We start from the raw sequence: 15,256 nt of genomic DNA on the forward strand, positions 1-15,256 counted from the left end.
CCAGGTATCTGACTGTGTCCTTGTTAGGAACTGTTATATTGTTAATGGAGACCTGTGGACAGGTTTGTTTTCGCAGCGTGAAGGTTACATGTATGGATTTTTTTTCATTAATTTTGAAGCCCCATTTATGGAACCACTTTTCCATAGAGTCGAGATCTCGTTGAAGAGTGGATGAAGCAATTATCGGGTTGGCGTGGGACGCTAATAGCGCTGTGTCGTCAGCAAATATTGCTATAGTTATTTCTGTTGATATTGGTAAATCGGCAGTGTAGATGGAGAACAGCAAGGGTCCGAGAACACTACCTTGAGGTATGTCGCTTCTATTGGGAATGTTGTGGTAATGGCGTCTAAGTATTTAACCGTGAATTGTCTTTTGGTTAGGTAGGACTTTGGATGGAGTAGTAAGTGTGTGGTAGGTCTTTTTTAAGTTTGTGAAGAAACCGTTCATGCCATACTTTGTCGAATGCCTGTTGAATATCAAGGAATACCGCTAAGCAGTATTTTTTCTTTTCGAGTGTTTGGCTGATATTGTGTGTTATTCGGTGGATTTGCTCTATTGTGGAATGCTACTTCCGAAAACCGAATTGATGATCTGGCAGTGTTTTCAGATCCTCTAGGAGTGGAACGAGTCGATTCGTTAGCAACTTCTCGAATAATTTTGACAAAGAGGATAGAAGACTAATTGGGCGATAGGAGCTAGTTTCGTGTATTGGTTTTCCGAGTTTTGAGATGAGCGTAATCAGTGACGTTTCCCAGGTTTTGGGATAGTATTCAAGGCGAAGAATTGCGTTGAAGATTGAAGAAATGAGTGCAATCCCTTTTATGGATAGTTCCTTAATTGCTTTATTACTTATTTGGTCATATCCTGGTGCTTTCCTGGAGTTCAGACGATGGATTAATTCTGTAACTAGATTCCACCATAGCCGTATTAAGAAATTGTTGTCATTCGATCTGACTGTATTTATTTGAGATTTATGATAGTGAGCTCGGGCTCGAGGCGACAACCGGTCGCCGAACTTAGCCGCGATCAAGGGATGAACGTTTTGTCTAACAAAGGCAGGAAGTAACTCTATACCTCTCCTTAAAAGAAATAGTCGTAGCGACACGCGGCAGTAAATATTTCAATGGTTTCTATCCCGTGGCTCGCTACACGCAGATTCTATCCTCCGGGTAAGATGATTACCAGATGTCAACGCATCTTCACAGTATATGTTTAACTGGCCGAGGACCCGTTATAAATCTTAAGTTTACGAAAATGTACGAAAATGGCTCGATGACTGGTTTGCCTCAAAAGAGCGACAGTTTTTTTGGCATGGCATCCACCAATTGCCAGACAGGTGGGAAAAATGTATAGCTAGCGATGGGCAATACTTCGAATAAAATATTTTTAATCATTTTCATACAATAAACGTGTATTTTCTATACAAAAATTCCGGTTTCATATTTACATACCTGATAGTCTTTGTCCCAACTACGGGAAGATAAGAGAAATCTATCCTTCCACGAACGACGCTTCCCGCTAGCAACTTTCCCTCAAGGGCTGTTAGCATCTTTTTCTAACCAGCGATATGGAGATTGACCAATTAGCAGCAACGCCAATTTCCCTCACCTTCCAAACGAAGGCTTTCTTCGACGAATCCGAGGATCTTGTGTCCTTAGACACACCCCATATAGTTTTTCCTCGGTGGTATTATCGGGACGGAGAGTCATTCTCTCGTGCGATCTCATCGACGAAAAGAGTAACGCCTTTACGATCAGTGAATATTTCACGTTTTGTTAACAAAGGGTCAGACGTTGTGGGGGTCAGTTAGACGTTGTGAGAACGTGCATCTATCATCCCGTCGACCGCGGATTCGTTATAGAGCCTAAGATCATTGTCTTTAGCTTCTCGAGTATCTAATTATCGCGATTACTTGTCAAATTCTATAATAATCATATTTGCACTAGTAAATATCTCCTCTATTGCATAATGATAACGTCTAATGCAAATGGGAATTCGTTTCACGCCCTTAACCCTAACTCTAATCTTAACGTCAACCCGACATATATAATAGGAAAAAATTGATCAAAATGTTGATTATCAGAACATATTTAAAAACGATCGAAATCGATGGTGCCGTCCGCTTTTTAGATAAAGACCGATATATGCATACGTGTGCCTGGATGTGCGAAACAACAAAACTTGTGTTAAATGCTATTTAATTCATTTCAATGTACGACTATGGACAGTATTCACTCTACAGGTAACGACAGTTTTCTGTTAATAACCGTTTAAGGAAGATTAAAGGAAGGAGTGACGGTTAAAACCTCTTGGATGTTACTCAGGAGAGTGTCTTTGACAACAAATGTATATCAGGATCAAGGTCACCGAAATTATTTCTCGTAAAATTAACATTTATCTTATTTACAGTATATTTGTCTTTCCCAGTCATATAAAAAAGTAAATAGTGTAATATTATTGAAGAAACAGCAAATTATTCCTTAGTACGTAAAGTAGTTTGCCCTAAATAGAACGAAGCATCTAACTTCATAATTTCAAATTATTGCAAAATTACTTATTGTATGAGAAAAACCTTACAAGTAAGAATTAAATAGTGTCGAAAGTGGTTACGTAGAAGATCTAAGAAAGTCAACTATATTTTCTTAATAATAGAATCTCATTTCTTAATGTATTGAACATTCAGTATATAATGATCTACCTGCATTCTATCCATATGATAATATAACAATAATTATATAAATAACTTACTGATTTATAAAATAATATTTAATTACCATAATGGAGTTAATTTTTTTATTGTTAAAATTTATGCAAATTTGTTTTTTATGAGAAAATATTATATTAAGTATTATTTATTGATAATTCGAGGAGATATTTCTTAAAATGATTTTGGATTTATCGTTTACCTTACTTACGGCAGGTAGTTACACTTATAGTTGTTGATATAAATACAACCGTTAAAAAATTATGATGGACACTGTTACGATACTCCATTATGACACTACGACACGTTACGAGACTCTAGATTTGACGCCGGCAAATTATTACCTATGAAACACAATTAAAAAACAAAATTATTTGTGAATTATTCACGATAGAGAAAGCATAAATTAAGTTACTCGTTTAAACCTGCACTATCATTGCAGAGATAATCGAATATGTAATCTGTTATCATTAAATAATTATATAACGATTAAATATTTTTAACAATTTGAATTTCTTCACTTCTACTTGTTTTACTTCTACTAAAAGTAAGCATTCAGTTAGGAATTTAAGACGATCTAGATTTTAATGATTTGTTATATAAATTGACCATAGTAAAAATTGACTATAAGTGAAATACTACATTTATAAATGTTTAGGTGTATAGTTGATTCCAAAAATATGAGGATTATGTGGCTATGACTTTATGCATACATCTTTTCATTTAATTTATGAATTGTAATAAACTTCAGATATACCAGAAGACATGCTGGTTGTTACAATAGAGGCCAGATAAATAAATAACTATATGTGATTTTGTCGGTATCTTTTAGAAACTATCAGGAGTACTGAAGAAGTATCCAGAGGATTGAGATTTCGATCAGAGTCTCATGTAATCAAGTGTATTTAAAGATTTTTACTTGAAAAAGTCAATAATTTCACAGAGATAATTAGTTTTCTGAAGGATTATTTACAAAATTTGAACATCCAACATCGTATATCAATAGTAATTTGCAATCACTTAGATTATAATCGAAATAATTACCAATCTTGATAATTGTCAGTTAAACTTGAAAGTGAAAACAAAAAATTAAATTTAAAGAATAATTAATGCTTTCAAGCTTTAAAACAAGAATCATTGAGTTTTCAAAATCAATGAATATTTATTCTTTACATAAACAAACTAGTTATTCAAATCTTGCGTCTTTTATTGTAAATTAAAATAAATAAATTGTACATTATTTTCTAACAGTCAAGATTGAAATATAACTTTATGTAAACAAGGCAAGCCATTTATTAAGTATCTATGTAGCGTAATACAATCGACACACACTTTTATCAAGGCCCTGGATACTTCTTTCAGTTCTCCCTGTCATATTGTTTGACAGGGCCTAAGACCAGAGAACTGAGAATTTTGAGATTAAATGATAAAAATTCTCAAATGAATTACTTATTCTAATATTAATTCTAATATAAAAAACAATTGGATGCCAATTTTATATTTGCGTTACATTAAATAAAAGTTAATAAAGATTAAAAACTTGAAATATAATACGACTACAATTTTAACTAATCAAAAATGACCACTTACACATTACAAAAAGTAAGAAGTATACTAACTTCACTTGATTAATTTTGACTTGCTTCACGTGATTCCTTTCACAATGCTATAGATATGGTCTTTTAGAAATAATTTCACAGACATTAGTGAGATATAAAAGTGATGATAAAGATTCTAGATATTTTTTGTCAATAAAGTGAAGTCGATTAAAGTAAAAATAAATATGAATGATAAATGACTATTGTAAAATGTATATATAAAAAGAAAAAATTAGTAAATAACTTCAAATTCTTCACTGAGCATGGGTTGCAGAGTAAATTTTGTAGCTGCGACCTGTAGACTGAGGATTTCAGGTATAAAAAATAAATTTTGGATATGAATAAATGAAATTTACAAATCATCATAATTTATGAAGTCACAGTTATTATTTTTCTCTGCCATGCAAATATAATACAATTTAACGCTTTAAAAGTATTAAAAAGTAAAAGTTACAAAAGAATCATCTATAGAATCACTCATATATATTTATTGCGTAAATCAGGTGTCCTAACGATGTTATGAATAAGTAATTCAGTTTAATAAGTAACACCCAGATCGTATTCTATTTAGAATATTTTTGTCATGGTTATACCTTTTTATTAGCTTGGTGATTTACTTCTGTTTAAAAGATTCGTGGTTTCTTTATACGATTTTCATCTTAAAAATAACTTCCCGTTCAGCTTTATTTCTTTCCGATTTCTTCTCACTTATGATTCTCAATTGTACATCGATATTAAATTTTCGTTTTGTTTTGTTAGAAGCATATTAAAGACCATTTGTTTATATTTAATCTTTAGATTATTACATGTTTATACATTGCGTGCTTTAAAACACAGTTTATTCGAATATTTTTATTATGTGTTATTTGTACGTACTTAGTTGTAACAAATGTTGTGTAATTCATTTTTATATTTTGAATTTTTTTTTAACTTCACGTACATTTAGTGAATGTATATACAGGGTGTTCAGTTACAGGAGTAAACAAATTTAAAGGGAGATACTTGAAGCCAAAATAAGACGCAAATAAAAAATAAAAAGGTTGCGTTTTCGGCTTCATTTTTTAAATCAAATTTGTTAAATCCAACGACATGCAAGTTGTAAAGAAAAAGACTATAACATTGTAAAACATAAACCGTTATGCGCGACATTTTGTAAGAAAAATCAGAGATTAAACATTAAAGCTGCTTAATTATTGAAATACAAAACAACATATTGAATACCGTCCCATGGGATTTTCGAGTATACAGGATTAGTGTTTTCTCTAATCCTTGCCCTTCATAAATAAGTAATAAACAAAAAAACATATATAGAATGTTTACACAAAGTTTACGCATTGTCCTATTCGTGAATGTTCTCAGAAAAATTACGTACGCATTCAATATTCTTGAGGGGCTAATGAAGGTGATCTTACGCTGATCTCGCATGAACCACACACATTTTCCATACAAATAGATCATTATTATTGTTAATTATTGTCACTATTATAATTAATTTCTATAATATTAATTAAAATAATTATTAATATAATAATTAATTCTATAATATCTATAATAACCAATAGGTCACTAGATATGATAATATTCACATACATACGCGTGGAATAAAAAAACGAAGAAACAATTATAGATAGGATAACTACAAACGAGGAAACAATAAATAGGAAAAGCTACAAAATAATTGTTTGAGCCTATACTCATAGGATTAATTAAAGTATCGTCTTATAATGTGATGTGTAATAACATAGATTAATATACAGTAAAATGTTCGTTATCGAAATGATACTATCCTTGCAAGGCAGTTCTAAACATTCTAAAGCACATCTGGTGAACAGCCTGTTCGCTTTCTCGATAGATATATTCAACCATGCTTTTAAAAGGAACACCTTAGATCCATGACTGCTTCTGACTAATTTCAAATTATATTATAAAGAAAACGAAAAAGTGGACGAAGAGTATCGTAAATTTTTCTTTTCGATCGAACTCTGTACTACTAACTTGCCATGTAACACGTTTTAACGATTTTGGAAATATGATAAGAGAAGAGAACAATTATAAAAGAACAAAGTCATATCAACAGCTAAAGAGGAACTTTAGGAGAACTGTATAAACATAAAGTTAGAGTTAAAATTAGTTTTAGTACAAGTTTAAAGTATTTCGCTGTAAAATTTGTTAGGCCACTTTACTTTTAGTTCATTGAAATCTTGTAATTTTAATTCTTTTATTTTTACTTTTTTTATTTTTGTACTTTTTGTATTGTTTCCGCGTATTGTACGTATCCATTTAATTTGTTTATTAATTCTAACGGGAGTGATTTGGATGTATAGTGTGTGTAGTGCGTACAGTGCGTGCTGTACATATTGTGTTCATAGCGTACTTTTTTTGCAAGAAAACAGAGGTTATATTGAATATTCACTGTAATGTAAAACGACTGCTATTTTCGTTACGATTTCTCTATGGACACTCGCAGTGCGTATGCGATTTTTGTGTAAATATACTCCAAAATTCCATAGTATAGTTTTCGATATGCTGTTATACATTTTCCATGGGTTAAGAAGTTTAATATTTTATCTATGACTTTTCTTACAAATCCTCGCGCAGAATGGTTTATGCTTCCACACGTCATAGTCTTTTTCTCTACGACTTGTATGAGATAGGCTGCAGCCCATGTGTCCTTCGATTTGAGGATCGCTATGTATTATTTACCTCGCTGCTCGATCTGATCTGCTTTCGTTCTTGTAAGTAGGTTTGCTCGCGCATAGCAATATTGTCAAAGATGCGTGTAAGCCATCATACAATTTCGAGAATTATATTCATTTACAATAACAATATCTTTTATTTAAAAAACTTTATTACGTGCTATTTGCTTATGATTACGTACTTAACTATTAATTAAAATTTTCTAATCTGTAATTCAAATGCGACACGGGTTCCCGTTGTTTAATCATTCTATTTTGCATATATTATTTTCTAACCAGGTGTCACCTATTTAACGAATTATTTCATAAATTTTTTTTCCGTAAACAACCTTACAATGATGGGTACATTTGCTTCATTTTTGTCCAATTGAAGATCACAATAATCATCATCAGAAATTATCCTACGCTAGCGTTACCAGCTACCATTATAGTTCGAATACTATTCTATCCCTACCTATAACTGATTTTTGTTTATGCTATATAAAAATTTGATCGCCTAATCGATGATGAATTGTAAAAGTAACCTAAAGATTGTAGTTTCCGTGAATATCTTGGATCCGAGCGACGGCTACATTATGTATAGAAAAGAAATTGTTCAGAATGTTGACCTTGAGAACCTATTTCAGGGTCATCAAAATCGGTGGAACCGCCCCTATTCCGAATAATTACCTAATATTTTTCTAAATTATTTCATTGTGTTACCATCAAATGAATGAATGTTAATTCAAATAATTTCTTAAATGTTTCCTAATCCTTTTATATCAACATTTTTAATTGCACAAAAATACGTACATGTTTTCTTACAGTTTTTCACACACAATTTTACCACGATATACATGTTTTTCTGACAAAATGTTTGGAACGAGAACAATTTTGAGAGCAATTGTGGCTATCAGAACAGGGCATTATTGAAACAAACTTTTATTCAAATAATTATTCAAATAAAATTTTTATTTTATTTGTTATTTTCTCTGTTACTTTAAATTAGATGTACCAGGAAAATAATTTTATTTCTATCGTGGGTTGGTGGTAGAACCTCTATTTCAAAAGCACAAATTTATGACGATATATATTATCGCCGATGTTTCTGTTCTCTATTGTTTATATTCTAATGCCCTATTCTAGTTATACTTATTACGATTCGAACTATTTATTTTATTCATTATTCGTTTTATGTTCAACAGACCTAATTCGATTAACATAATATGTAACATTTCAAACATGGTTTATTTTGTTTACATTGAATTTCGAGTTGTATTAAGAGCGAATAATTTATAATAATTAGTATGTCTATTATGTATGCAAAAAAATTGTCATTTTTTATTTTGCATTATTGTTTGAAATTATCACTTGATAATAATTTATTTTTCGAATAAGGTTAGAGTTTATTTGCACTTATACTTATTTTGAAATAGACTTATTTGCTATTTTATTTAGAATAATTATTTGTCCTTTGTAAAAGTGTTCAATTCTGGCAATTATATTATAAAAATTCATGGGCTTCAAGTTTAAGGATTTAATGTAGCTAAATAAAGAAATAATATAATATAACAAATCATTTCATCACAACCTTTTATATTGGATTATTTATTTTATTTGAATAATTTAATGAATATAAATAAGAAATTATTTGAAAATGATTTGTTTAGTTTCAACACGAAGTAAAATTACTTTTTCAACGTTATTAGTTGAAACAATTCATTATTTCATATTGTTATATTTCATTTTATTTCAAATAAAATATATTGCTTCCTACCACGCCATCTGAATACCTTTGTTGCTCACTATACAGGGTATTTCACCTAATTCGATCATCTTAAATATCTCGTAGCTTATTTTTTATGATAAGAAAAAATATAAAATGTAAAAGATATCAAATGCGGTAGGCAAAAAAATTTTCTCGGAGTCACTTTTTCGAGATGTCAAGGACATTGAAGTATTTTTAAATGGAACTACATATTTTCATGACAACAATCTTAGAGCTCATAAAAGAATCATGAAATGTTTGAAATTAATTTCAATATCCGTTCAGAGTAAATGAAGGAATCTTAATTTCATTGAAACAGTGTATCGTTTAATTGTTCCTGATGTTTATAAACAAAATGTTAAAGTTCACAATGATACTCCCACAACACCAGAAATCATGCAAGAAAGGGTTCTACACGGATATACATCAATTACTACAAAAATATTTAAAAATATAGAGAAATCACCCATTTGCCATCTCCAAAAGTATGTTGAGGTTAATGGTGCATATTTTGAACACTTTCTGAAATAAATATTTTGCATTGAAACATATGGATGATAAGAAGTGGGTCTTATCTTTGCTTTTTCCCTATACAAATATAATTTTCTCTTTTTTTTTATATATATATATATAAGCGATAATACTGTTGTAATGAAAATATGCAGTGAAAAAATACTTTGATGGCCTTGAAATATCGAGGAGAAAAGCAACCTTGAGAAAATTTTTTTTGCCTATCACCACATTTTCCCCTTCGAACCGAATATTCTCTTCCTCTGATAGTTTTTCCTATCATAAAAAATAAATGAGATATTTAAGATGATCAAGTTAGGTGAAATACCCTGTAAATGTATACATACATATGCATAAGTAATAAATGAAGGAATAAATGCAGCAATCACAAAATGCTGTCCCTGAAATTGTCGTACTTACAAATATTGATACTCTATCTGGTATTATTAAAATACGATTAAAATACAAATCGAAGGAAGAATAAAATCACATCCGTGATTAATATGTATATTAATTAATATTTATTTTATTGATTATTTGAAATTTTACTCTAAACTGCATTTATCAGAAAATTGTATATCGATAGATACTTCAATCTGATTTTGTAAAATCTTGTTAATCAAACCTAAAACGACAATGAATACATTTATTAGATAAAGGTATTATTAATCCCTCTAAACTGACAGTTCTACAATATTCTCGATGCATATCCTGCTATCATACATCGTAAAGCAACTAAAAATAAGCAACTCGAAAACATATACAACATCCGACATATGCGACATCCTGATCTATAATAGCACTCCTCCGCCCCCCCCCCCCCGCGTGACAAAGCAATCAAGACTAATGTGAACAAGAGTCAAACTAATCCACCAGCTAGCCAAGTGACCACCTACAACAGGTTCTCAATACTGGAGACAACAGAAGACTCCATGGACGTAACTGAAACGGTAAATAGACTACATACCCAAAGAATTCCCCCTCCCCCGCCAATCTTCATTGACGATGTCATTGACATTCAAACAATGATAAAGAGGACTACAAGTTAAAAATTAATAATAACTACGTAAAAATTCTTCCGACCAACCCAGACGCCTATAGCAAATTAACTAAGTTGCTAAAAACCTTGAATGCAAACTTCCACACATACCAGCTCAAGCAAGAAAGACCTTTTCGTGTGGTGCTACGCAATATCCACCACTCAGCCAATCTAGACGAACTAAAGTTCGAACTTTTAAAGCTTGGCCACGAAGTAACTAACATTAGCAACATTAGGCATAGAATCACGAAAAACCCACTATCCTTATTCTTTATTGACATAAACCAAAAACAAAACAATGAAGGAATTTACAACCTCAATCGTCTGATGAACTCAATAGCAAAGATCGAACCACCTTTTGTAAAGAAAGAGATAGTGCAATGCAAAAGGTGCCAAAGGTACGGCCACACGCAGGAATACTGCAACCATAATTTCCGGTGTGTTAAATGTGCAGGTAGTCACCCCACTGACCAATGCACTAAATCCCCAGAAACCCCCGTCAAGTGCATCAAGGAGAGCATCCTGCGAACTACAAAGGATGCTTAGCCTATAAAATACTGCACAATAATAAGTACCCTAAACCCAGAGCCAAGGAGATAACCAGACCCCAAGAACCCAGACTCCAAAAATTCTCCACACCATCAATCTCCTATGCCCAGGCAGTACAAGGAAATATAAACAATACGAAAACCCACAGTGACCACTCACAAAATATTGTTCCCATCTCACGAAACACAGACAACTTCACCAGACTCGAAATTTAATCGAGAAACAAACAGAACAAATCAACAACTTACTTTCATTACTAACACTCTTCATGGATAAATTAATACGCACAGAAGCAAAATAAAACCAATGCGTATAGTTCTGTGGAACGCCAACGGTCTAGCTCAGCACAAATTTGAACTAGAACTCTTCTTAAAACAACAGCAAATCGACGTAATGCTCATATCTGAAACCCACTTCACCGATAAAAACTATCTCAAAGTAAACGGCTATAACTTCTACCATACCCAACATCCCAGTGAAAAGACGCACGGCGGCACCGGAATCATTATCAAATCCAGCATTAAGCATTACGAGCTTCCATCATTCCAGAAAGACTACCTCCAAGTTACAAACGTAGCAATAGAAGACTGCCATGGTACAATCACCACTTCAGCAGTATATTGCCCTCCCAGACACTCAATTGCTAAAGAAAACTTTGATAACTTCCTTGACGCTCTGGACAATAGATTCATAGCTGGAGGAGAGTATAACGCCAAACATACCCAATAGGGCAGCAGACTTATCACAGTAAAAACCTCTTGAATAGCATAATCACCAACAATCTCAACTACCTCACTACATATGAATCCACATACTGGCCCACTGACACTAACAAAATTTCTGATTTACTTGACTTCTTCATAACCAAAAATATCTCGCCTAGATATGTCCAAATCAACTCCTCGGCAGAACTCTCTTCTGAGCAACAGTCTGTTCAGCAATAATTGAAAACCCACCTAATGGCTTTATTCATAACCAACTCACCAACTGGCAACCCTTTAGAGAAGTCTTTAATCATTCAACTTCTGCCTCAGTTTCACTAAAAACGAAGGAAGATATCGAAACAGCCACAGAATACTTGAACACGAGCATAATTTATACATATTTATTTATATGTGATTCACGTTTCAAATCATATTTACCTTCATAATATTTGCAAGTTAGCAACATTTAATTAATAAATCAGTAACATACTTGTCTCTCATCTCAAGAATTAAATGTTGCTTATCCTGCAGCTCTTTCATTGATTTTTTAACAAAATAACCTATGGTTTAGTAGACGTTGATTATAGGAAATTTTATTTTTTGTTGCCTTAAAAGATGAACTATTAATCTTATCCATAAAATATTTTCATCATTTGATGATTTTTTGGAATTTCAAAAATATTAATATGGTTGTAGAATAAAATAAATAAGTGTGTCAATGCTACCTTTACTCTCATATTACTCATATATATTTTCTACAAAAGTACTTTTACAATATAAATATATTTATCTTTTTTGTCCTTAATAGTGTTTAGAATATTTCATAACGTATAACATTGTATTAAAAAATTAGTTAAATCAAAACTTAAAAATAAATATATCTTACACCGTTTGTATTTTCACTATATATAATAATCTAAAAAGAAAAACTCGTTCATAACATCTCACCCTGAAATTATCACAATGTATATCTACAAGCCAATCAATATCATGTGTGCTATTTGAAGTATTAAAATAATTTTTAAATAATTGAGTACACGGTAAAAATAGATATAACTTTTGATATTTTTGAATAATATTTCGAAAAAATGTTTATCAATAACAAGTTAAATTAATTGAAATAGTTGTTATGTTATTTATGTGCATACGTATATATTATGTGATAATGTACTTCAAATTCACATTATATATACACATATACATGACATTATATATCAATATAGGTTCAAAAATTTGATTAATCAAGTATAAATCCAATCAGTAGTTTAGGTTATTATATTACTGCTACTATTTTTTGTAAGTATACAAAATAATTAAGCATATAATTTGAATTCAATCCTTTGTTACAAAATTAATATAAAATGATAAAACACATAATATAATAAAATTAAATAATTAATGCTTTAGTAACAATCTTAGATATAGTTTGAATGTTGCACATGAAGGTTACGAGAGAAAACATGATAAGTACATTTTTTAATTTTCTGACTTTAATATCACTTTATGATTAAAGAGGAGAATTTTAATATGAAATATTTCAAAATCCAAATAAACTGCTAAGTCCACAGATGTGGGCCTTTTAAAAATAACTAGTAAATTGACGACAATTTGTAGAAGCCCAAGCTATAATTATTTTGAGATGCAATATTTTAATATCTTCAATACAGTAACATTATGACGAGCAATGCATATTTTTTAAATTTTGGAGAAAATGAAAAAACACATGACTAACTCCGAAATCAAATATAAAGATATTAGTAATACGAAATTGATTGACAATGTAGTGAGTCTTAAAATTACCTTCCTATAAAAAATAAAAAATATAACTTATCATGTTCTTTTCCAGTAGTCTTCGTATGGCATCTTCTTCTAAAATAAAATTGTACGATAATAATTTGTTATTTATAGTAAACTATTCTATGGTATACTTAAGGATATAACTGACATGTATTGTACGATACATATGTAATAATAAAATGCAGTGCTGAGTAAAATATGTAGAAAAAATATTTAAGATACTATTTTAAGTAGTCGCCATTTTACAGTTCAAATAAAATAGTATTTCAAATAGAAAACAAAAAATTATTTCCAGAAAATAAAATTATTTTTATTTCCATATTGTATTGCATAAAAATAAAATATTTTAACTTTGTATTATAAATAGTATCTAAAATATTTAACAATTAAAATTAAAAGTGAAAGTAGATTACGAATAAAGTCAATGTTGGAATGTAAAAATCCATAATATTTGCAAATTAAATTTATTTTCTTTTTAAGGTTGACTATTCGCATATAACAAAGTGCATCGTTCAAAGTTTGCATCACTTAGACTACTCTTTTATGAACAAAAAGCCAATCCAGCGTAATTTAATAGTTTTTTAATTGAAGGACACGTCGATATCAACACATTATATTTTGAAAATAAATAAATAAAATTATTTCTTCTACTTGTACTTTGTGATGCTTTAGATTCGCTAATTTTTATCATCCAAATATTGCAATAATTCTAATTCCATAATATTGCTATGAGTTTCAGGGATATCACTACTGAGTTTTTCAATAAATGTTAAAAAGTCATATTTCTATATCTTGTATTCTGCCTTGCGGAAATGAAAAAGACTGAAATCATGTATCTGGAATTGCTATTTCTTTTAAAGCTCTTAAACTGTTTCTTTAATATAATTACGTTTATCTATCATATTCTTTAGAAGCTACTGTAATCTTTATATTGGATAGTAAACAAATATAAATTAAACTAAATAAAATATGTTAATATAAGCCTCACTACTTTCAGTATTCCTCAAATAAAATATTCTTTTTCTCACATTTTTTCACTAAAACTTCTCCTCGCAAGTAACCCATTTTATTTTCGAAAGTATACGTACAAATTAAAGTAAAACAGGCTATTTAGAATTTAATATTTGAAATAATATTTTACCCAGCTCTGATGAAATGTTATCCTTTTCGTAATGCAAGTATCAAATAATTAATAGCTAATATGTATGGGCATGTTATATATATTTGGACACCATTTCACACTTTTATTTATTCTTTAAAATAAGAAAGTCTTGGTTTAAAACAGTGACAGTTTTGTAGTTACCTTGTAATATGTATGTATTGTTTTTCTAAATATTGTTCTGATTGTTGTCAGCGCTTTCACTATGGTATTTTTAAATACTTCATGTTCTCTTCTTTCTGTTCTTCTAATTTGATTTTTAGTAGACAAAGATAAACACTATGAATCACGTAAACATGAGAACACCAAAATCGAAATTTATAGTCGTATAAACAGGTTCAAAACGAGAGAGGATCGAACGATGATTGCTTCTCCTGGGCTACGGTCGGCGGTCAAGTCGACGTCGCTCACTGCACAGGCGTCGATCGATAGAAACAAGAAAAGCCACCCTTGCAACTTGCGAACTCTACCCAGGGATACAGGACACACAACATTTTATTATACTGTGTTTTTAAAGTTATATATATGATTTTCCATATAATTCTGTTAATCGCTATTACGTATGGATTTGTACTTTCGACATCTTCAAAATTAAAATAATAATGATAAAATCTATTAAGGTGAGACAAATATAGTTATTCACTATATATATAGTAAAAATATTTTATCGATGTAATAAAATACATTTTATGTAGTAAATTGCTGGTTCTAACATGACTATTCCTTCATTGTAACAATACTTGTCATATTAT

General features: G+C 30.5%; 1 protein-coding gene across 2 annotated transcripts in view; it reads right to left on the reverse strand.

Annotated features, from left to right (window-relative positions):
* Positions 1-14,910, reverse strand: part of LOC100645233 — an 83,727-nt gene extending 68,817 nt beyond the window's left edge. Inside the window, exons 1-2 of one of the 2 annotated variants that reach the window (XM_048409285.1) lie at positions 14,649-14,910; positions 2,908-3,049 (exon numbers count right to left, since the gene is read on the reverse strand). The gene's annotated coding sequence lies outside the window, so the exon portion shown is untranslated. The remainder of the gene's footprint in view (positions 1-2,907; positions 3,050-14,648) is intronic. The other variant, XM_012313078.3, reaches the window with a different exon arrangement.
* Positions 14,911-15,256: the final 346 nt, after the last annotated feature.

The sequence above is a fragment of the Bombus terrestris genome, chromosome 1 (genome assembly GCF_910591885.1).
Source record: "Bombus terrestris chromosome 1, iyBomTerr1.2, whole genome shotgun sequence".
Classification (NCBI taxonomy): domain Eukaryota; kingdom Metazoa; phylum Arthropoda; class Insecta; order Hymenoptera; family Apidae; genus Bombus; species Bombus terrestris.